General features: G+C 48.5%; 3 protein-coding genes and 2 pseudogenes across 5 annotated transcripts in view; 2 read left to right on the top strand and 3 right to left on the bottom strand.

Annotated features, from left to right (window-relative positions):
- The window catches only part of PSMD9 (proteasome 26S subunit, non-ATPase 9), a 405,206-nt gene that overhangs the window by 204,633 nt on the left and 178,352 nt on the right, over positions 1 to 22,221 (top strand). The gene's annotated exons all lie outside the window — the stretch shown is intronic.
- MORN3 (MORN repeat containing 3) overlaps positions 1 to 22,221 on the bottom strand; it is a 330,245-nt gene that overhangs the window by 66,671 nt on the left and 241,353 nt on the right. The window lies entirely within an intron of this gene.
- The window catches only part of LOC126930677 (40S ribosomal protein S3a-like), a 265,438-nt pseudogene that overhangs the window by 50,938 nt on the left and 192,279 nt on the right, over positions 1 to 22,221 (bottom strand). The gene's annotated exons all lie outside the window — the stretch shown is intronic.
- The window catches only part of TMEM120B (transmembrane protein 120B), a 64,993-nt gene that overhangs the window by 6,679 nt on the left and 36,093 nt on the right, over positions 1 to 22,221 (top strand). The gene's annotated exons all lie outside the window — the stretch shown is intronic.
- LOC126930348 (TIMELESS-interacting protein-like) lies at positions 16,870 to 20,223 on the bottom strand (annotated as a pseudogene).

Raw genomic sequence — 22,221 nt, forward strand, 5'->3', positions numbered from 1 at the left:
AGGTTGCAGTGAGCTGAGATCATGCCACTGCTCTCCAGCCTGGGTGACAGAGTGAGTCCCTGTCTCAAAAAAAAATTTTTTTTTCAATGTAAACAGTGGCATCTGTTGGATACTGCTTAAACTGCTAATGGGGGTAGTTTAAGGGGGTGGTTCCCAGTCGCATGTTAGGCTACACTGCATTCTTTTTTTTTGAGATGGAGTTTTGCTATTGTTGCCCAGGCTAGAGTGCAATGACTCTGTCTCGGCCCACTGCAACCTCTGCCTCCCGGTTTCAAGTGATTCTCCTGCCTCAGCCTCCTGAGTAGCTGTAGCTGGGACTATAGGCACATGCCACCACACCTGGCTAATTTTTGTATTTTTAGTAGAGACAGTTTCACCATGTTGGCCAGCTGGTCTTGAACTCCTGACCACAGGTGATCTGCCCACCTCGGCTTCCTAAAGTGCTGGGATTACCGGCGTGAGCCACCGTGCCCAGTTTACACCACATTCTTGATGATGTCATATCTCTGTGACAGTGCCTAGCCTGCTGCATGCACCTCATCTGCCACCTCTTTCACAGCTGACGAAACTGAGCCTCAGAGGGATTATATAATTCAGCTAATAAGTGGCAGGCTCTGGATCTGAACTCAGGCAACCTGATGGCAGCATCAAATCACTTAACCATTGTGTTTTCTTGCCACCCAAATGCCTGCCTCCCACGCACAGACTCCCACTGCCTCCCACACACAGACCCCCACTTACCGCTTCCATAACATACCGTTCATGGATTCTGACACATGACTCAGAATCTGTCCTGGCGTAGGACTCTTACACGTTAGGTGAAGTCATCCTTGGTGGTGTTTCTATGGTGATGAGTCCTGGTTAAGTATAGTCTGAAAGTCTATTTGAAGTTGATTTCTTAGAGCTATATAAAAGTAATCTCTTGTCTGGGCACAGTGGCTCATGCCTGTAATCCTAGCACCTTGGGAGGCCAAGATAGGCAAGTCATTTGAGCTCAGGCATTTGAGACCAGCCTAGGCAACATGGCAAAACCCCTGTCTCTACAAAAAATACAAAAATTAGCCAGGCATGGTGGCGCAGGCCTGTAGTTTCAGCTACTTGGGAGGTTGAGAGGGGAGGATCGCCTGAGCCCAGGGAGGTGAAGGCAGTGATGAGCAGCCATGATTGCGTCACTGCATTCCAGACTGGACGACAGAGTAAGACCCTGTCTCCAAAAAAAAAAAAAAAAAAAGTAATCTCTTGAAAGTTTACCACCAGCAAGAGGCACAGCTCTAAGGCACCACACTTAAGTGGCGGTGTGGCCCTGTTGCAATCCACCGGACTGCCCAGCCACTTCTGATGCTCCTGGGCCGGAACGCTGTCTGTAAATACCATGAGATTCCTCTGGCAATTACTGCAACAAATGTTGACTCCCCAGTCCCGGATCTTCTGACAGCCAAGGTGTGTTAAGGAGGTGTCTCCTGATGTTTCACATCTGTGCTGGGAACAAGAGTCATTAACCTCATCTTCCCACTGGGGCAGAGCTTGGGCCTCAGAGGACAGCAGAGGTGGCAGAGATCCTGAATCTTCCAAAGGAAACTTGCTTGTTTGTTTCTACATGCGGAGGATGGTAATTAGACAAGTAGGGAAGACACTCTGGGCATGCCAGCTCACAGAGCTCATGTGAGCACTCCTTTTTTTTTTTTTTTCTGAGACGGAGTCTTGCTCTGTCGCCCAGGCTGGAGTGCAGTGGCCGGATCTCAGCTCACTGCAAGCTCCGCCTCCTGGGTTTACGCCATTCTCCTGCCTCAGCCTCCCAAGTAGCTGGGACTTCAGGCGCCCGCCACCCACGCCCGGCTAGTTTTTTGTATTTTTTTGGTAGAGACGGGGTATCACTGTGTTAGCCAAGATGGTCTCGATCTCCTGACCTTGTGATCTGCCTGTCTCGGCCTCCCAAAGTGCTGGGATTACAGGCTTGAGCCACCGCGCTTGGCCTTTTGTTGTTGTTTTATAAGAGAGGGTCTCACTTTGTCGCCCAGGCTGGAATGCAGTAGTCCGATCATGGACCACTACAGCTTCAACTTCCTGGGTTCAAGCGATTCTCCCTCTTCAGCCTCCTGAGTAGCTGGGACTGCAGGCACACACTGCCACACTTGTCTAATTTTTGTAATTTTTATAGAGGTGGGGTTTTGTCATGTTGCCCAGGCTGGTCTTGAACTTCTGGCCTCAAACATTCCTCCCATCTCAGCCTCCCAAAGTGCTGAGATTATAGGTATGAGTGCCCAGCCCTCCTTTTTTTTTTTTTTCTTTCAACCAAGAGTTTCACTCTTATTGCCCAGGCTGGAGTGCAGTGGTGCCATCTTGGCTCACTGCAACCTCTGCCTTCCGGTTTCAAGCAATTCTCCTGCCCCAGCCTCCTGAGTAGCTGGGATTACAGGCAGGCGCCACCACGCCCAGCTAATTTTAGTACACGGGGTTTCACCATGTTGGCCAGGCTGGTCTTGAACTCCTGACCTCATGATCTGCCCGCCTCAGCCTCCCAAAGTGCTGGGATTACAGGTGTGAGTCACTGCACCCAGCCCTGGCCCTTCTTTTTTTTTGAATGGAATCCATTCTACCTTTTTTTTTTTTTTTTTTTTTTTGAGACGGAGTCTCGCTCTGTCACCCAGGCTGGAGTGCAGTGGCCGGATCTCAGCTCACTGCAAGCTCCGCCTCCCGGGTTCACGCCATTCTCCTGCCTCAGCCTCCCGAGTAGCTGGGACTACAGGCGCCCGCCACCTTGCCCGGCTAGTTTTTTGTATTTTTTAGTAGAGACGGGGTTTCACCGTGTTAACCAGGATGGTCTCGATCTCCCGACCTCGTGATCCACCCGTCTCGGCCTCCCAAAGTGCTGGGATTACAGGCTTGAGCCACCGCGCCCGGCCTTTTTTTTTTTTTTTTTGAGACAGAGTTTTGCTCTGTCGCCCAGGCTGGAGTACAGTGGCTCAATCTCGGCTCATTGCAACCTCTGCCTCCCGGGTTCAAGCGATTTTCCTGCCTCAGCCTCCCGAGTAGCTGGGACTACAGGTGCACACCACCATGCCCAGCTAATTTTTGTATTTTTCGTAAAGACGGGGTTTCACCATGTTGGCCAAGATGGTCTTGATCTCTTTACCTCGTGATCTGCCTGCCTCGGCCTCCCAAAATGCTGGGATTACAGGTGTGAGCCACCACACCTGGCCTTTTTTTTTTAATTTTTTTTTTTTTTTTTTTGAGATGGGAGTCTCACTCTGTTGCCCAGGCTGGAGTGCAGTGGCACGATCTCGGTTCACTGCAACCTCCGCCTTCCGGGTTCAAGCAATTCTCCTGCCTCAGCCTCCTGAGTAGCTGGGATTACAGGCGTGTGCTACCACATCAGGCTAATTTTTTTATTTGTAGTAGAGACGGGGTTTCACCATGTTGGTCAGGCTAGTGTCTAACTCCTGACCTTGTGATCTGCCCACCTCGGCCTCCCATAGTGCTGGGATTAGAGGTGTGAGCCACTGCGCCCAGCCTCCATTCTACATTTTTATAAGTAATACATATTCACACAGTTAAAAATTCACATAGCAGCCATGTACAGTAGTTTTTGTAACACAACTAAAAATTGGCAACCTGAATGTCCATGGGAATGGATCATTACACTGAGCACCCAGAGAGAGGTGAAGCAGGAGAATGAATAAACTGAGCTACCTGTGTTAACATCCATCTGAAAGTTGCGGAGGGGGCCGGGCGCGGTGGCTCAAGCCTGTAATCCCAGCACTTTGGGAGGCCGAGACGGGCGGATCACGAGGTCAGGAGATCGAGACCATCCTGGCTAACACGGTGAAACCCCGTCTCTACTAAAAAATACAAAAAACTAGCCGGGCGAGGTGGCGGGCGCCTGTAGTCCCAGCTACTCGGGAGGCTGAGGCAGGAGAATGGCGTAAACCCGGGAGGCAGAGCTTGCAGTGAGCCGAGATCGCGCCACTGCACTCCAGCCTGGGTGACAGAGCCAGACTCCGTCTCAAAAAAAAAAAAAAAAAAAAAAAAAGAAAGTTGCGGAGGGGTATATACAATGTGACACTTGTAATAAAGGCAAAAACTTTCAAAACAACACAGTATATCACTTAATGATACCTTGTATGTAATCCAAGTATAAAGACTTGCAAAGGAGTGATAAAGACCACAGTTGGTGCTATCGTGGAAATTCAGACAGGGCCCAAGCAAGAAAAGGCTGTCTCAGGAAGGTCTCGCTGAAAATAAGGGGCTGTTTACAAAGGTGTGGGCAGCTTTTTAAATTTACTTTTTTTTTCTTTTTTTAAGACAGAGAGGGGTTCTAATTCCATCACTCAGGCTGAAGTGCAGTGGCAGTATCATAGCTCACTGCAGCCTTGAACTCCTAGGCTCAAGCTATCTTCCCATCTCAGCCTTTTGAGTAGCTGGGACTACAGGCAGGTGCCACTGTGCTCAGCTAATGTTTTAATCTTTTGCAGAGGTAGGGTCTTGCTGTGTTGCCCAGGCTTGGGTATGGGCAGTTTAATGATTGGAGCTGGCCACAGCAGGGAGCTGTTACTAGTCCTGATCCTAAAAGGTGAGGAGTCACTAGAGCTTGGCACAAGCTTGTGCTGGGGGGGCAGGAGCTGCCAGTCAGCAGCTGTAGTGGGTGAAGGGGGGCAGTAGAACTGGGAGGAGGTAGGAGGAACAGATAATCCTGACTCTCTCTCCTCCCGCCCTCCAGTCTTCTGGTGACTGCCATTGACCAAACCCAACTGGAGGGCAGTTCCTAGGGATCAGCCTCCCAGGGCACAGAGGAAGCCAGGACTGATCTGGGGTGAGAGTGGGTTGAGGAAATTACCACAGTCCACCTCTTTGGCAGGGGCAGAGGATGGGAATACCATGTATGAGGGATCCATGAGGCCATTCAACTCTGTGTGCACTATTCCTTCTTTGTTTTCTTTTTTCTTTTTCTTTTGAGACAAGGTCTCACTCTGACACTCGGACTAGAGTGCAGGGGTGTGATCATGACTCACAGCAGCCTTCACCTCCTGGCTCAAGTGATCCTCCTGTCTCAGTCTCGCAAGTAACTGTGACTACAGGTACATACCACCATGCCAGCTATAATTAAAAAAAATTTTTTTTTGAGAGACGGGATCTTGCTGTGTTGTCCAGGCTGGCCTCAAGTGATCCTTTTTTTTTTTTGGGGGGTGGGGGGGTGGATGGAGTCTTGCACTGTCACCAGGCTGGAGTGCAGTGGCGCGATCTCCACTCACTGCAACCTCTGCCTCCCAGGTTCAAGCGATTTTGCTGTCTCAGCCTCCAGAGTAGCTGGGATTACAGGCACCCACCACCAGGCCCGGCTAATTTTTTATATTTTTAGTAGAGACAGAGTTTCACTATATTGGCCAGGCTGGTCTTGAACTCCTGACCTCGTGATCCACCTGCCTCGGCCTCCCAAAGTGCTGGGATTACAGGCGTGAGCCACTGCACCCAGCCAACATACTAAAAGTTTTATGAAGAGAAACAGCTCTGTAGGCTCCATGTGAGTTATTTACGTGGTTAGGACCATGCAATTATCACTTACAGCAGAATCAAGTAGTGTACTATGATTGTATTTTTCTCTTGGAAAAATAAATGTCTTGGTATTTGATTCCTTACTGCCAATGTTTTCCTTATAATTACCCTCTCTCCATTTTGTTCCGATTTGGGTATTCCGTGAAGTGTGCTTTGTTTGTGTGGATTGGCCTTGAACAAGGCAGCTGAGGAGCTGGGGTTTGCCTTGTGCTGCAGAATGGATTTTCTTCTTCCACAGCTGCCTGTCTGTGCCCCCAGCACTCTTGAGTTAAATTTTTAGAGCCAGGGACTTGATGGTGGGAGTCAATCATATTTAATGTGCTGGTGGTCCCTGGCCGGGCGTGATGGCTCACGCCTGTAATCCCAGCACTTTGGGAGGCTGAGACGGGTGGATCACGAGGTCAGGAGATCGAGACCATCCTGGCTAACACAGTGAAACCCCATCTCTACTAAAAATACAAAAAAAAAAATTAGCCCGGTGTGGTGGCGGGCACCTGTAGTCCAGTTACTCAGTAGGCCGAGGCAGGAGAATGGTGTGAACCCAGGAGGCAGAGTTTGCAGTGAGCCGAGATCGCGCCACTGCACTCCAGCCTGGGGGACTGAGCGAGACACCGTCTCAGAAAAAAAAAAAAAAAAAAAAAATATATATATATATATATATATATATGCTGATGGTCCCTGCACTGTCTGCAGAGAGCTGCCTCCCATTTTGGGATGAGTGTCTCGTCTCCCGTGTTCGAATCTACTGCTGCCAAGGTTAGAAATAAAAATAGCAGTTTGGCATCTTCTTTAAAAGTTAGACAGAAATTTACCATATGACCCAGCAATTCCATTCCTAGCTATCTACCCAAGAGAAATGAAAAGACAGGTCCACACAGACTTATATGACATTGGATCTTCATAGCAGCAGCATTCACGATACAGTAACCAAAAAGTCAAAACAACCCAAACAACTTCTGGGCCACATTTTTATTGCTGACTAGCAATAAAAGGAAACAAAACAGGCCGGGTGCGGTGGCTCAAGCCTGTAATCCCAGCACTTTGGGAGGCCGAGACGGGCGGATCACGAGGTCAGGAGTTCGAGACCATCCTGGCTAACACGGTGAAACCCCGTCTCTACTAAAAAATACAAAAAACTAGCCGGGCGAGGTGGCGGGCGCCTGTAGTCCCGGCTACTCGGGAGGCTGAGGCAGGAGAATGGCGTAAAAACCCGGGAGGCAGAGCTTGCAGTGAGCTGAGATCCGGCCACTGCACTCCAGCCTGGGCAACACAGCGAGACTCCGTCTCAAAAAAAAAAAAAAAAAAAAAAAAGGAAACAAAACAAAACAGATCCATGCTACAAAAACATGATGCTAAGTCAGGCCAGATGCAAAAACCCCATGCTGTATGATTCCATTTATATGAAATATGTAGAAATGACAGAACTATAGAGACAGGGCCAGGCATGGTGGCTCACGCCTGTAATCCCAACACTCTGGGAGGCCAAGGAGGGCAGATCACCTGAGGTCAGGAGTTCCAGACCAGCCTGGCCAACATGGTGAACCCACATCTCTACTATAAATACAAGAATTAGCTGGGCGTGGTGATGCGCACCTGTAGTCCCAGCTACTCGGGAGGCTGAGGCAGGAGAATGGCTTGAACCTGAGAGGCGGAGGTTGCGGCGAGCAGAGATCACGCCACTGCACTCCAGCCTGGGCAACAGCGAGACTGTCTCAAAAACAAAACCAAAAAAACAACAAAAAAGCCTCTAGAGACAGAAAGCCGGTTAAAGGTTGCTGTGGGTTAGGAAGAAGGGGAGATGGAGAGTGACTGTGAAGAGACACCAGGGATCTTACTGGGTGATAGAAGCTTCTAACACGAGATGTGGTGATGGTTGTACAACCTGGTAAACGTATAAAAATCCCTGAATTATATTCTTAAAATGTGTGACTTGTATGGCATGTAAATTATATATCAATGAAGTTGTTAAAAATGATGCTTCAGCCGGGCGCGGTGGCTCACGCCTGTAATCCCAGCACTCTGGGAGGCCTAGACGGGCGGATCACGAGGTCAGGAGATCAAGACCACTAAAAAATAAAATACAAAAAACTAGCCGGGCGAGGTGGCGGGCGCCTGTAGTCCCAGCTACTCGGGAGGCTGAGGCAGGAGAATGGCGTGACCTCGGGAGGCGGAGCTTACAGTGAGCCGAGATCCGGCCACTGCACTCCAGCCTGGGCGACAGAGTGAGACTCCGTCTCAAAAAAAAAAAAAAAAAAAAAAAAATGATGCTTCAGGCCAGGTGCAGTGGCTCATTCATGCCTGTAATCCCACCACTTGGGAAGGCTGAGGTAGGTGGATCACCTGAGGTCAGGAGTTTGAGACCAACCTGACCAATATGGTGAAACTCCATCTCTACTAAAAAAATACAAAAATTAGCCAGGCGTGGTGGTACGTGCCTGTAATCCCAGCTAGTCGGGAGCCTGAGGCAGGGAGAATTGCTTGAACCCAGGAGACGGAGGTTGTAGTGAACTGAGGTCGTGCCATTGCACTCCAGCCTGGGCAACAGATTGAGACTTCGTCTCAAAAAAAAAAAAAAAAAAGCTCAGGCTGGGCACAGTGGCTTGCACCTGTAATCCCAGCACTTTGGGAGGCCATGGCAGGTGGATCAGCCTGGGCAACATGGCAAAACCCATCTCTACTACAAATACAAAAATTAGTTTCATAACCCAGTCTCAAAATAAATAGATAAAAATAATTTAAAAATGCTTTAGTTTCTCAGTTTGGTAGAAAAACACCCAATGTGGGTGTTTAGAGATACGCATTTTTGGGGGTGCTGCTTAGTTCCTGGCTTGATGAAGGAATGATTCAAGCAGCCTCCAAGTCCCTGGTTTTTCACATCTTTAGGATGACATCCAGGGGCCATGGCTCAGTACTTTGGGAGGCCAAGGCAAGAGGATTGCTTGAACCCAGGAGTTTGAGACCAGCCTGGACAGCATAATGAGACCCCGTCCCTGCAAAAAAATAAAAAATGAGCCAGGTGTGGTGGTGCGTGCCCATGGTCCCAGCTTCTCAGGAGACTGAGGCAGGAGGATCGCTTGAGTTGGGGAGGTTGAGGCTGTGGTGAGCTGTGATTGCACCACTGCCCTTCCAGCCTGCATGACAGAGAGAGACCTTGTCTCAAAAAAAAAAAAAAAAAAAAAAAAAAAAAAAGACTCCCCTGGTTAAGAGATTGGTATAACAATGAGTCCAAGGTTCAGAGCTTCTTTTCTTAACCAAGTGTACTTAACTTTGCCTAGAAGGAAAGTTCTATTCTTTGCCATACTAATCTGGTTTTTGACACTTTTTTTTTTCCTAAGACAGAGTCTCCCTCTGTCACCCAGGCTGGAGCGCAGTGGTGCGATCTCGGCTCACTGCAACCTCTGCTTTCCGGGTTCAAGTGATTATCCTGCCTCAGCCTCCTGAGTAGCTGGGATTACAGGCGAGTGCCACAACACCTGGCTAATTTTTGTATTTTTAGTAGAGACGGGGTTTCACCATGTTGGCCAGGCTTGTGTTGAACTCCTGACCTCAGATGATCCGCCCACCTCAGCCGCCCAAAGTGCTGGGATTACAGGCATGAGCCACCGTGCCCAGCCGACACTCACTTCTGAAATGGGGATGCTCAGCCCCAACTGGGAAAGTAAAACAAAACAGCGCAGAATGTGTTTGCTTATGTAATTAGGAAGTCAGAAGCGTGCAGCCTTCAGGTGTGAGCAGTTCCAGGAGCTCAAAAGCAATCACTAGGGCTCTGCTTTTATCTACCTCTCTGCCTTGTTTTCCCAAACTGGGTTCATTCTCAGGCTAGGTCCTCCAGCGACTGCAAGACAGCCCTATGAGCTCTGGGTCCCCATCTTGCTACCTTCAAAACTGGGGGGAAGAGGTTCTCTTTCTCAGCAGTTCTTATAAAAGCTCTTCCACTGAGTTTTGCTGATTCCAGATGCCCATCCGTGAATTACCTGCTGGGTCGGGAGGCCGATGTTCTGATTGGCCAGGCCTGGGCCACGTGCTCTCTCCTGGAGCCTATGGGCAGGCCTAACCCCGCTTCTAGCCACATTTCATGGACTGAGTGTGGCAGAGGGATGGGTCCCTAAAAAAACTATGGGGACGTTAACCAGAAGGGGAATGGCTGCCTGATTGGCAAAAACAGTGGCCTTCATCTGGCCAGCTGGTTCCATTCAAGGCCACAGGGCCAAGGTTGCTTGGAGGCTTGCAGTGCCTCCGTTGGCTCACCCTGCTCCCAGAAAAAGCATCTTAAAGCACAACCCTGCTCCCAGAAAAAGCATCTCAAAGCACAGGTCTAACTGAGGGCCTGCTGGAGACACCCTGATGTGCAAAGAGTAGCCAGGGACTCCAAGGGAAGACTGGGATTGTATCTCCTCTGCCTGACAGAAATGCCCCATGCATGGTGCATCAAGACAGCCACGTAGAAAACAGTATGGCGGTTCCTCAAAAAATTAAACATAGAATTACCATATGGTCCAGCAATTCCACTTCCGGGGTATATACCTAAAACAGCTGAAAGCAGGTGGGATGTGGTTGCTCACACCTGTAATCCCAGCACTTTGGGAGGCTGAAGTGGGAGAATAGTGTCAGCCCAGGCGTTGGAGATCAGCCTGGGCAACATAGTGAGACCATCTCTACAAGAAGAAAAAAACAAAAAAAAAGCTAGCATGGTGGCACATGCCTGTAGTTCCAGCTACTCGGGAGGCTGAGGTGGGAGGATCACTTGAGTTTGAGGCTGCAGTGAGCCATGATTGTGCCACTGCACTGCAGCCTGGGCGACAGAGATCCCATCTTTTGAAATATTGGAAGCGGTGTCTTAGAAAGATATGTGTACACCCACGATCACAGCAGCATTATTCACAACAGCCAAAAGATGGAAGCAACCCACCTTCCATCCATCGGTGGAGGCGTGGAGAAATAAAATGTGGCTCGTCCATACAGTGGACTGCTAGCCTTAAAAAGGAAGGACATTCTGGCCAGGTGTGGTGGCTCACGCCTGTAATCCCAGCACTTTGGGAGGCCGAGGCGGGCGGATCATAAGGTCAAGAGATCGAGACCATCCTGGCCAACATGGTGAAACCCCATCTCTACTAAAAATACAAAAATTAGCCGGGCATGGTAGCAGGCACCTGTAATCCCAGCTACTCAAGAGGCCGAGGAAGGAGAATTGCTGGAACCCAGGAAGTGGAGGTTGCAGTGAGCCCAGATTGGGCCACGGCACTCCAGCCTGGCAACAGAGTGAGACTCCATCTCAAAAAAAAAAAAAAAAAAAAAAAGGAAGGAAATTCTGATACGCACCACAATACGGATAAGCCTGGAGCACATTATGCTAAGTGATAAATAAGCCAGTCATTAAAGGACACATACTGGGCCGGGCGCAGTGGCTCACACCTGTAATCCCAGCACTTTGGGAGGCCGAGGCGGGCAGATAATGAGGTCAGGAGATCGAGATCATTCTGGCCAACATGGTGAAACCCCATCTCTACTTAAAAAAAGTACAAAAATTAGCTGGGCATGGTACTGGATGCTTGTAGCCCCAGCTACTTGGAAGGCTGAGGCAGGAAAATCACTAAAAACCAGGAGGCAGAGGTTTCAGTGAGCTGAGATCGCACCACTACAGCCTGGTGACAGAGCGAGACACTGTCAAAAAGAAAAAGACAAGGCGCAGTGGCTCATGCCTGTAATCCCAGCACTTTGGGAGGCCGAGGTGGGCAGATCACCTGAGGTTAGGAGTTCGAGACCAGTCTGACTAACATGGAGAAACCCCATCTCTACTAAAAATACAAAAATTAGCTGGGTGGGGTGGCACATGTCTGTAATCCCAGCTACTTGGGAGGCGGAGGCAGGAGAATCTCTTGAACCCAGGAAGTGGAGGTTTTGGTGAGCCGGGATCACACCATTGCATTCCAGCCTAGTCAGCAAGAGTGAAACTGTCTCAAAAAAAAAAAAAGAAGATACGTACTGTGTGATTCCACTTATAGGTGGTACCTAGAGTAGTCATATTCATAGAGTTGGAAGACAGAGTAGTGGTTGCCAGGGGCTGAAGGGAAGGTGAAATGGGGAATTATTTGATGGGTTCATAGTTTCTGTTTGGCATGATGAAAAAGTTCTGGAAATGGATGGTGGTATAGTCACACATCGCATACTGACATGTCTGTCAAAGACAGTGGTCCCATGGGATTATATATACAACAGTGGTCCCAGAAGATTATGATGCTCTGTTTTTTTTTTTTTTTTTTTTTTTGAGACGGAGCCTTGCTCTGTCACCCAGGCTGGAGTGCAGTGGCCGGATCTCAGCTCACTGCAAGCTCCTCCTCTCGGGTTCACGCCATTCTCCTGCCTCAGCCTCCCGAGTAGCTGGGACTACAGGCACCCGCCACCTCGCCTGGCTAGTTTTTTGTATTTTTTAGTAGAGACGGGGTTTCACCGTATTAGCCAGGATGGTCTCGATCTCCTGACCTCGTGATCCGCCCGTCTCGGCCTCCCAAAGTGCTGGGATTACAGTCTTGAGCCACCGCGCCCGGCCAATGCTGTGTTTTTACTGTACCTTTTTCTATGTTTCGATACATTTATTTTATTTTTTCAGATGGAGTCTTGCTCTGTCGCCCAGGCTGGAGTACAGTGGTGCAGTCTAGGCTCACTGCAACCTCTGCCTCCCCAGCTCAAGCGATTCTTCAGCCTCAGCCTCCTGAGTAGCTGAGATTACAGGCGGGTACCACCATGCCTGGCTAATTTTTGTAGTATTTTTAGTAGAGAAGGGTTTTGCCATACTGGCCAGGCTGGTCTCAAACTCCTGGCCTCAAGTGATCTGCCCTCGGCCCTGTTTAGATACATTTAGATACATGAATACTTACCACTGTGTTACAGTCTGCTACAGTTTTGAGTACAGTAGCATGCTGTGTAGGTTGGTGGCCTGGGAGCGGTAGGCTAGACCATCCAGGTTTCTGTAGGTGTGCTCTGACGTCTGCATAATGACGACATCGCCTAATGATGCATTTCTTAGAACGATCCTGTTTGTTAAGCGACACATGACTGTACCACAGTGTGAGCGTAATGCCATCACATTGTACACTTAAAATGATTAAGATGGTAAGTTAAATTTCTTGTGCATTTTATCATAATTTAAAACATTTACCAATGGTTAAGAGTTATGTATATTTTACCACAATTAAAAAACGAAAGAGAGGCTGGGCATGGTGGTTCGTGCCTGTAATCCCAGCACTTTGGGAGGCCGAGGCGGGCAGATCACCTGAGGTCAGGAGTTTGAGACCAGCCTGGCTAACATGGTGAAACCCTGTCTCTACTAAAAATACAAAAATTAGCTGGGTGTGGTGGCAGGCGCCTATAGTCCCAGCTACTCAGGAGGCTGAGGCAGGAGAATCGCTTGAACCCAAAAGACAGAGGTTGCAGTGAGCTGAGATCGGGCCACTGCTCTCCAGCCTGGGCAACAGAGTGAGACTCAATCTCAAAAAGAAAGAAAGTCTGGAAAAGAGTAAAGATACAAGAAATGAATTGATGGCCTTTCCCACTGCTTGTGAGGCTGGCACAAGGGTGGAATCCGTGAAGACTTGGTGTGGGCGTGGAATGTCTTGGGGGTGGAGAATGTGTCACACTAAGGTCCTTGTTTGTGGCTCCCCTCACTCCATGTTGTCCTCCTCGTGGCTGGCAAATCCTGAGCCTAGAGCTAAGGCTGGGGGTGGACTAGGTGTGTGTGACCTCCAATGAGGGATCCCTCCCCACCACCCCCCACCCCCGAAATGACTGGCCAATGACAGAGCGAGAGAATTGCAGGGGAGTAGGAATGACCCGTTATATCAGGGGACAATATTGTGGGAACGCCCACGGATTAACCATCCTTATCCAGTCACCATCACCAGTGGAACATTAGAAAAGTACCTGGAAAAAATTAAATGTTTATAGCATGGAGTGTTGCTCAGATGTGGATAGCTGTTATATGCTGTGGGTGGGAGTATAAATTGGTATAGCTACTCTGAAGGGCAGTTTGCCAAGATTCATTAAATCTAATAACAAGGCTGGACGCGGTGGCTCACACCTGTAATCCCAGCACTTTGGGAGGCCGAGGCGGGTGGATCACAGAGTCAGGAGATCGAGACCATCCTGGTTAACACAGTGAAACCCTGTCTCTACTAAAAATACAAAAAATTAGCCAGGTGTGGTGGCAGGTGCCTGTAGTCCCAGCTACTTGGGAGGCTGAGGCAGGAGAATCACTTGAACCTGGGAGACGGAGATCACGCCACTGTGCCCCAGCCTGGGCAACAGAGGGAGACTCTGTCTCAGAGAAAAAAAAAAAAAAAATCTAATAAAAAGCCTGTAGCCTCTGACCCACAATTTTACCTCTCTTCCCCCAGAGAAATCTACTCTGGAGACACACCTGCCTGTGTGCCCAGAGAGGCCGTGCAAGGATATTATTCAATATTGTATTGTTGGTTATAGTCAGACACGGGAAGCAACATAAATATCCAGCACTAGGGGAAGGACTAAAGAAACCGGAGTATATCTGCAGCACAAAATATGCACAGCACTAAAGAGTGGAGTGCATCCATATATTCTTTTTTTTTTTTTTTGAGACAGAGTCTCACTCTGTTGCCCAGGCTAGAGTGCAGTGGTGTGACCTCAGCTCACTGCAACCTCTGCCTTGGGTTCAAGCAACTCTCATGCCTCAGCCTCCCAAGTAGCTGGGATTACAGGTATGCAGCATTACACCTGGTTAATTTTTGTATTTTTAGTAGAGACGGGATTTTGCCATGTTGGCCAGTATGGTCTCCAACTCCTGACCTCAAGTGATCTGCCCACCTCGGCCTCCCAAAGTGCTAGGATTACAGGTGTGAGCCACCACACCTGGCCCCATATATTGTGCGTAGATCTCCAAGACATATTACTGAGTGAGAAAAGCAAGTTATGGAATCTAATGTATATTCTGATACTGTTAATCTACTTTTTAAAAACCCAAAGAATGTGTTTAGGGTATAAGCTACGCTGCTGTCACAAAGAGACCTGAAAGTAAAATGCCAGGAATGAAGTAGTTTCTTTGTCACGTGACAGTCCAGAGGGCAGCGTGGCCCAGGGTGAGTGGGGTTTGTTATCTCCGGTGCATAAAACAACTGTTGCCTGATGCTTGGGGATTCTGTGGGTCAGGAATGTAGACAGAGCACAGAAGGAGGCTTGACTGTGCTCTATGATGTCTGGTGCCTTTTCTGGGAGGACTCGAGTAGCGAGGGGTAACTCACGTGGTTGGGGCTGGAATCTTCTGGGGGTTTCTTTTCTTTCTTTCTTTCTTTTTTTTTGAGATGGAGTTTTGCTCTTGTTGCCCAGGTTGGAGTGCAGTGGCGTGATCTTGGCTCACCGCAACCTCCGCCTCCTGGGTTCAAGCAATTCTCCTGCTTCAGCTTCCCGAGTAGCTGGGATTACAGGCATGAACCACCACGCCTGGCTAGTTTTGTACTTTTAGTAGAGATGGGGTTTCTCCATGTTGGTGAGGCTGGTCTCAAACTCCTGACCTCAGATGATCCACCCACCTCGGCCTCCCAATCACACCTGTGCTGGGATTACAGGTGTGAGCCACCACGCCTGGCCATGAAAGTTTCTTTTTCTTTCTTTCTTGTTTTTTAGTTTGCAAAATAAGTTTTATTTTTACTTCTTTTAAAAAATGGACAGGCTGGGTGCCGTGGCTCACACCTGTAATCCCAGTAGTTTGTGAGGCTGAGATGGGTGGATCACCTGAGGTCAGGAGTTTGAGACCAGCCTGGCCAACATGGCGAAACCAGTCTCTACTAAAAATACAAAAATTAGCCAGGCGTAGGCCGGGCGCGGTGGCTCACGCCTGTAATCCCAGCACTTTGGGAGGCCGAGGCGGGCGGATCACAAGGTCAGGAGATCGAGACCACGGTGAAACCCCGTCTCTACTAAAAATACAAAAAATTAGCCGGGCGCGGTGGCGGGCGCCTGTAGTCCCAGCTACTCAGGAGGCTGAGGCAGGAGAATGGCGTAAACCCAGGACGCGGAGCTTGCAGTGAACCAAGATCGCGCCACTGCACTCCAGCCTGGGTGACAGAGCGAGACTCCGTCTCAAAAAAAAAAAAAAAAAATTAGCCAGGCGTGATGGCAGGTGCCTGTAATCCCAGGTGCTCGGGAGGCTGAGGCAGGAGAATCACTTGAACCCAGGAGGTGGAGGTTGCAGCGAGCTGAGATAGTGCCATTGCACTCCAGCCTGGGTGACAGGAGCAAAACTACATCTCAAAAAAAGAGAAAAAAAAAGAATTAATATTCAATATATATGTACATAACTTGACCCAGGCTACTGTGGACATGCTGTCCATGGGTTAGCCCTGCTCTTCAAGGAGCAGTAAAATACAAAAAATTAGTTGGGCGTGGTGGCATGCACCTGTAGTCCCAGCTACTTGGGAGGCTGAGGCAGGAGAATCGCTTGAACCCAGGAGGCAGAGGTTGCAGTGATCCGAGATCACGCCACTGCACTCTAGCCTGGGTGACAGAGCAAGACTCCATCTCAAAAACAAACAAACAAAAAAACCCCAGAAATAAAACCTTCCAACTTAGTGAAAACAAGGCATTCAATGGCAGACCAGCAGCAGAAACTGCTTATTACCAGTTTATACTAGTCATTTTATGAAGTCATATCTCTATAAAAACAAACACTAGAGAGAATAAATAAATAGATTTAAATAAAGTGACAAGCATAACTACAAATAAATACCATATTACCAGATTTTTTTTGAGACAGAGTCTCACTCTGTCGCCAGGCTGGAGTGCAGTGGTGTGATCTCGGCTCACTGCAACCTCCACGTCCTGGGATCAAGCAGTTCTCCTGCCTCAGCCTCCCGAGTAGCTGGGACTACAGGTGCATGCCACCATGCGCAACTAAGTTTTGTATTTTTAGTAGAGATAGGGTTGCACCATGTTGGCCAGGATGGCCTCCCTCTGTTGACTTCGTGATCCACCCGCCTCGGCCTCCCAAAGTGCTGGGATTACAGGCATGAGCCACCGCGCCCGGCCTTTTTTGTTTTGTTTTGTTTTGTTTGAGACCAAGTCTTGCTCTGTCACCCAGGCTGGAGTGCAGTGGCGCGATCTCGGTTCACGGCAACCTCCACCTCCTGGGTTCAAGTGATTCTTCTGCCTCAGCCTCCTGAGTAGCTGGGATTACGGGCACATACCACCACACCCGGCTAATTTTTATATTTTTAGTAGAGATGGGGTTTCACCATGTTAGTCAGGCTGGTCTTGAACTCCTGACCTTGTGATCCACCCGCATTGGCCTCCCAGAGTGTTGGGATTACAGTGGGCCCTGCCATATTACCAGATTTTAAACAAGAATCTATAAAAGTTTTACTACCTAAGGACTTTCACTCAAAGAAGAAAAAATACATAGTAACACCAAGCTCGCAGGGTGGTGAATTAACAGATATATTTTCTCTTAATGGAAACTTACCTAGCTTCAGTAACATTTCCGGATGAGGCATCAAGTTATTGTTGCACTTTTAAAAAGACTGGTCCAGCAGTGTTTCCTCTAAATTTTAATTACCCCTCTTCATTTAAACCATTAGCAGGACCGTCGTTACATGGATTGTCTAGAATGTCTTCGTTTAATCCATTTGACTTCTCCTTTTGATCATCATCAGTATGATTAACCTCTTCAACTGTCTGTGCCCCTTGTGTATCATTTCCTAGGGACTATTACTCAGCAGCTTTGCCTTCTTTCCAAGGCCGGTTGCTTATTTCTCTCAGTTCTTTGTTGTTGCTCTTCTGTTAGGCTTCTACTTGACTCAGAAGCAAACATCTCACTTTCAGATGAGTTTATCAGAAAGGGATCTCATTCAGTAGCAGATACATCATGTCCATTATTTCCCACAACTTCATCATTATTGCTAACAAAATCTTCACGTAAAATAGGGAGATCAAGTTGAATTCGTTTTAAACAGGTTTGAACTTCCTTTTTATTTCCCAGGTATTCGTCTGTCAATAAAATCCTCAAAAACTGCAGTTTAGGGAATAGCCTGTGTGCCCAGTGCTCCATGTTTCTGATTAGAGTCTTCAAGTCTTCAGCCTCATGACCTTTACCTTTGGATTCTGCCTTATCAAATACATGCCTTAGGGCTGGAAGTCCTCTGTCTGAAATTAATCTGAGTCAGCCTGAATATATTTCTTTTAATTCTTCTCTTTGGAGGTACAGGAAGAGGTGCCCCACTCACTGACTCTTTATCAGGTTCAGCTCCTTCACCATCTTGTCTTTCTGGAGAGGCTTACGCAGAGAGCAGGGGCCACAGCGTGGAAGTTGGCGTGAAGACTAAACGCACTTCTCACGAGACTGGGGAACTTGCCCCCGCCATCCCCCCTCCTTTATTTTTTTTGGAGATGGAGTCTCACTCAGTCGCCCAGGCTGAAGTGCAGTGGTGCGATCTAGGCTCACTGCATCCTTTGTCTCCTGGGTTCAAGCGATTCTCCTGCCTCAGTCTCCCCGAGTAGCTGGGACTACAGGTGCCCACCACCATGTCCAGCTAATTTTTTTTGTATTTTTGGTAGAGACAGCGTTTCACCATGTTGGCCGTGCTAGTCTCAAACTCTTGACCTCAGGTGATCCGCCTGCCTCAGCCTCCCAAAGTGCTGGAATTACAGGCATGAGCCACCGTGCCCGGTCTTCTTTTTCTTTTTGAGACAGTCTCCCTCTGTCGACTAGGCTGGAGTGCAGTGGCACGATCTCAGCACACTGCAACCTCCACCTCCCAGATTCAAGCAGTCCTGTCTCAGCCTCCGAGTAGCTGGGATTACGGGCGTGTACCACCATGCTGTCTAATTTTTGTAATTTTAATAGAGATGAGGTTTCATCATGTTGGCAAGGCTGATCTCAAACTCCTAACCTCAGGTTATCCTCCTGCTTCAGCCTCCCAAAGTGCTGGGATTACAGGGGCGAGCCACTGCGCCCCGCCTGGACGTTTGTTTATGTACATGTCTGGGACCTATGTGGGACTGACAAGCTTTGTCTTAGTTGGGACTATTGATTGGAGTGACTACACGGGACTTCTCTGTGTGGCTAAAGCTTCATATAGCATGGTTGCCTCAGGATAGCTGTACTTTTTGCTCCAAGAGCAACTAGTTCCACTTACTTAGTTGCTCCAGGAACTTAGGTGGAAGCCACAGGGCCTTCCGTGACTTTTTCTCAGAAGTTATGTAGTGTCAATTCTGCCATATTCTATTGTCAGACTAGTCACAAGCGTACCTAGATTTAAGGGGAGTGAACAGAGGCACTGCCTGTCTATGTGAGGCATGATAAAGAATAAGTGGCCATGTTTTAAAACCATCACAGTGGGCGGGGCACAGTGGCTCACGCCTGTAAACCCAGCACTTTGGGAGGCCGAGGTGGGCAGATTACCCAAGGTCATGAGTTTGATACCAGCCTGGCCAACATGATGAAACCCCATTTCTACTAAAACTACAAAAATTAGCTGGGTGTGGTTGTATGCGCCCTTAATCCCAGCTACTCGGGAGTCTGAGGCAGGAGAATCACTTGAACCCAGGAGGCGGAGGTTGCAGTAAACCGAGATTGTGCCACTGCACTGCAGCGTAGGTGACAGAGCAAGACTGTCTCAAAAAAGAAAGAAATCACAGTTGGGAAGCTGTGTCCCATGAGGCTGCACTGGGACTCAGGTTAGTTTGGTTGGGAAGGGGCAATGGGCTCTGCTGCTTCTGGCTTCAAGGTAACTGAGCCCTTTGTTGCATTTCCTAGCCAGGGAAGAGAGAGTGGAGGGCAAGCAGTTCCTAATGAAATATGTGGTTCAGAACTTGCAGAAGTTGCCGGGTGCAGTGGCTTACATCTGTAACCCCAGCACTTTGGGAGGCCAAGATGGGCGGATCACTTGAGGCCAGGAGTTCGAGACCAGCCTAGTCAACATGGTGAAACCCCGTCTCTACTAAAAATACAAAAATTAGCTGGGCATGGTTGTGCACGCCTGTAGTCCCAGCCACTTGGGAGGCTGAGGCACGATAATTACTTGAACCCGAGAGGTGGAGGTTACAGTGACCCGAGATCAAGCCACTGTACTCCAGCCTGGGTGACAGAGTGAGACCCTGTCTCCAAAAAAAAAAAAAATCCGGGCACAGTGGCTCACACCTGTAGTCTATTCTACTAAAAATTTACTAAAAATATAAAAATATGAAAATTAGCCAGGCATGGTGGTGCATGCCTGTAATACCAGCTACTTGGGAGACTGAGGCAGGAGAATCGTTTGAACACAGGAGGCGGAGGTTGCAGTGAGCCAAGATCGCGCCACTGCACTCCAGCCTGGCGACAGAGCGAGACTCCATCTCAAAAAAAAAAAAAAAAAAAAAGACCTCAGCCATAGCTGTAGTGTTTTAATTTTTAACAAGGATGATGTCTTCATGTATTAATTGAAACAGATGAGGTCCTGATGAGCATCTGGCAGCTGATTTTGTAGTCCTGGTCTTATCTCTTCATGGCGGGAACCAGCACCAAAGGCCACCAGGAGGGGTGCAGGGCCCTTATCTCACAGCAGCCTCTCAGGCCAGGGCCCTGTCTTCCCCAAGACTGCATTGTCTGGGCAGGATCTCTCCACCTCTGTCCTCCTCGTCTGGTTTCGTTACCAGCAGGTATTTGTTGGACATAGAGGGCTGTTTAGCACTGAAGAATTCAAAAGTGATTAAAACACAGCCTTTCTTCACACAGATAACTTGTTAATTGCCAATGGAAAGTTGGACATTACATAGTGCAGAAGCTGGGTGGGCATCCTGGCTGCCTTTACCCAGCAAAGTTAGCATCATGGATATGGTGTCCCTCCTGGCAGGAGCCACTAATAAGGGCACAACATCCTTTTAGTAACATGCTGGTACCCATGCATGCCCCAAATCATGAGGAAACATCTGCAAACCCCACTGGGGGACATTCTTCCAGAAAACTGGACCAAACGCTTTAAAAACTTAAATTTGGCCAGGCACGGTGGCTCATGCCTGTAATCCCAGCACTTTGGGAGGCCGAGGTGGGAGGATCATTTGAGGTCAGGAGTTCCAGACCAGCCTGGTCAACATGGTGAAACCCCATCCGTCTCTACTAAAAATACAGAAATTAGCTGGGTATGGTGGCACCTGTAATCCCAGCTACTTGGGAGGCTGAGGCAGGAGAATCGCTTGAACCTGGGAGGCAGAGGTTGCAGTGAGCCAGGATCACACCACTGTACTCTGGCCTGGGCGACAAGAGTCAAACTCTGTCTCAAAAAACAAAAAACAATAACAAACTTAAATTCACGAAAGGCAGAGATTGGGAGATTGAACCATACCAGAAGACATGAGACTGAATTGGATCTAAGATCTGAAGGAAAATTGCCATAAAAGAGACAGTCAACAAAATTTGAATTTGAGTGGTATGTGAGGCCGTAGCATTGTGTTATATCAACGTTACATTTTCTAGACGATTGACCCTTGAACAAGGTGGGGTTGGGGTGCCAATCAGTTGAAAAGCCAAGTATATAACTTTTTTTTTTTTTTGAAACAGAGTCTCCCTCTGTTAACGAGGCTGGAATGCAGTGACATGATCTCAGCTTACTACAGCCTCCACCTCCTGGGTTCAAGTAATCATCTCACCTCAGCCTCCCGAGTATCTGGAACTACAGGCGCCCGCACCACACCTGGCTAATTTTTGTATTTTTAGTAGAGATGGGGTTTCACCATGTCGACCAGGCTGGTCTTGAACACCTGGCCTCAAGTGATCCACCCACCACAGCCTCCCAAAGTGCAGGGATTGCAGGTGTGAACCACCCAGCCTGGCCAGAAACTTTCGACTCCTCCAAAACTACTATTTTTTTTTTGTTTTGGAGACAGTGCAGTTGTGTGATCTCAGCTCACTGCAATCTCCGCCTCCCAGGTTGAAGTGATTCTCCTGCCTCAGCCTCCTGATTACAGGTGCCCTCCACCATGTCTGGCTAATTTTTGCACTTTTAGTAGAGACAGGGTTTCACCATGTTGGTCAGGCTGGTCTCAAACCCCTGACCTCAGGCGATCCACCCACCTTGGCCTCCCAAAGTGTTGGGATTACAGGCATGAGTCAATGTGCCCGGCAACTCCCACAAAACTTCTATCAGCCTAATGTTGAGCAGAGTCTCACTGATAACAGAGACAGTCGATTAACACACATTTTGTATATGCATTATACATGGTATTATTACAATAAAGAAAGCTAGAGAGGCCCCGCACGGTGGCTCACGCCTGTAATGCCAGCCCTTTGGGAGGCTGAGGCAGGTGAATCACCTGAGGTCCGGAGTTCGAGACCAGCCTGACCAACATGGAGAAACCCTGTCTCTACTAAAAATACAAAATTAGCCAGGCGTGGTGGTACATGCCTGTAATCCCTCAGGAGGCTGAGACAGGAGAATCGCTTGAACCTGGGAGGTGAAGGTTGTGGTGATTGGAGATCGTGCCACTGCACTCCAGCATAGGCAACAAGAGTGAGAGTCTGTCTTAAAGAAAAAAAAAAAAAGCTAGAGAAAAGAAAATGTTATTAAGAAAATCATAAGGAAGAGAAAATATATTTACTCTTCAGTAAGTGGAAGTGGACCATTGTAAAGGTCTTCATCCTTTGTGTCTTTACATTGAGGAGTAGCAGGAGGAGGA

This window comes from Macaca thibetana, chromosome 11, assembly GCF_024542745.1.
Source record: "Macaca thibetana thibetana isolate TM-01 chromosome 11, ASM2454274v1, whole genome shotgun sequence".
Taxonomy (NCBI): domain Eukaryota; kingdom Metazoa; phylum Chordata; class Mammalia; order Primates; family Cercopithecidae; genus Macaca; species Macaca thibetana.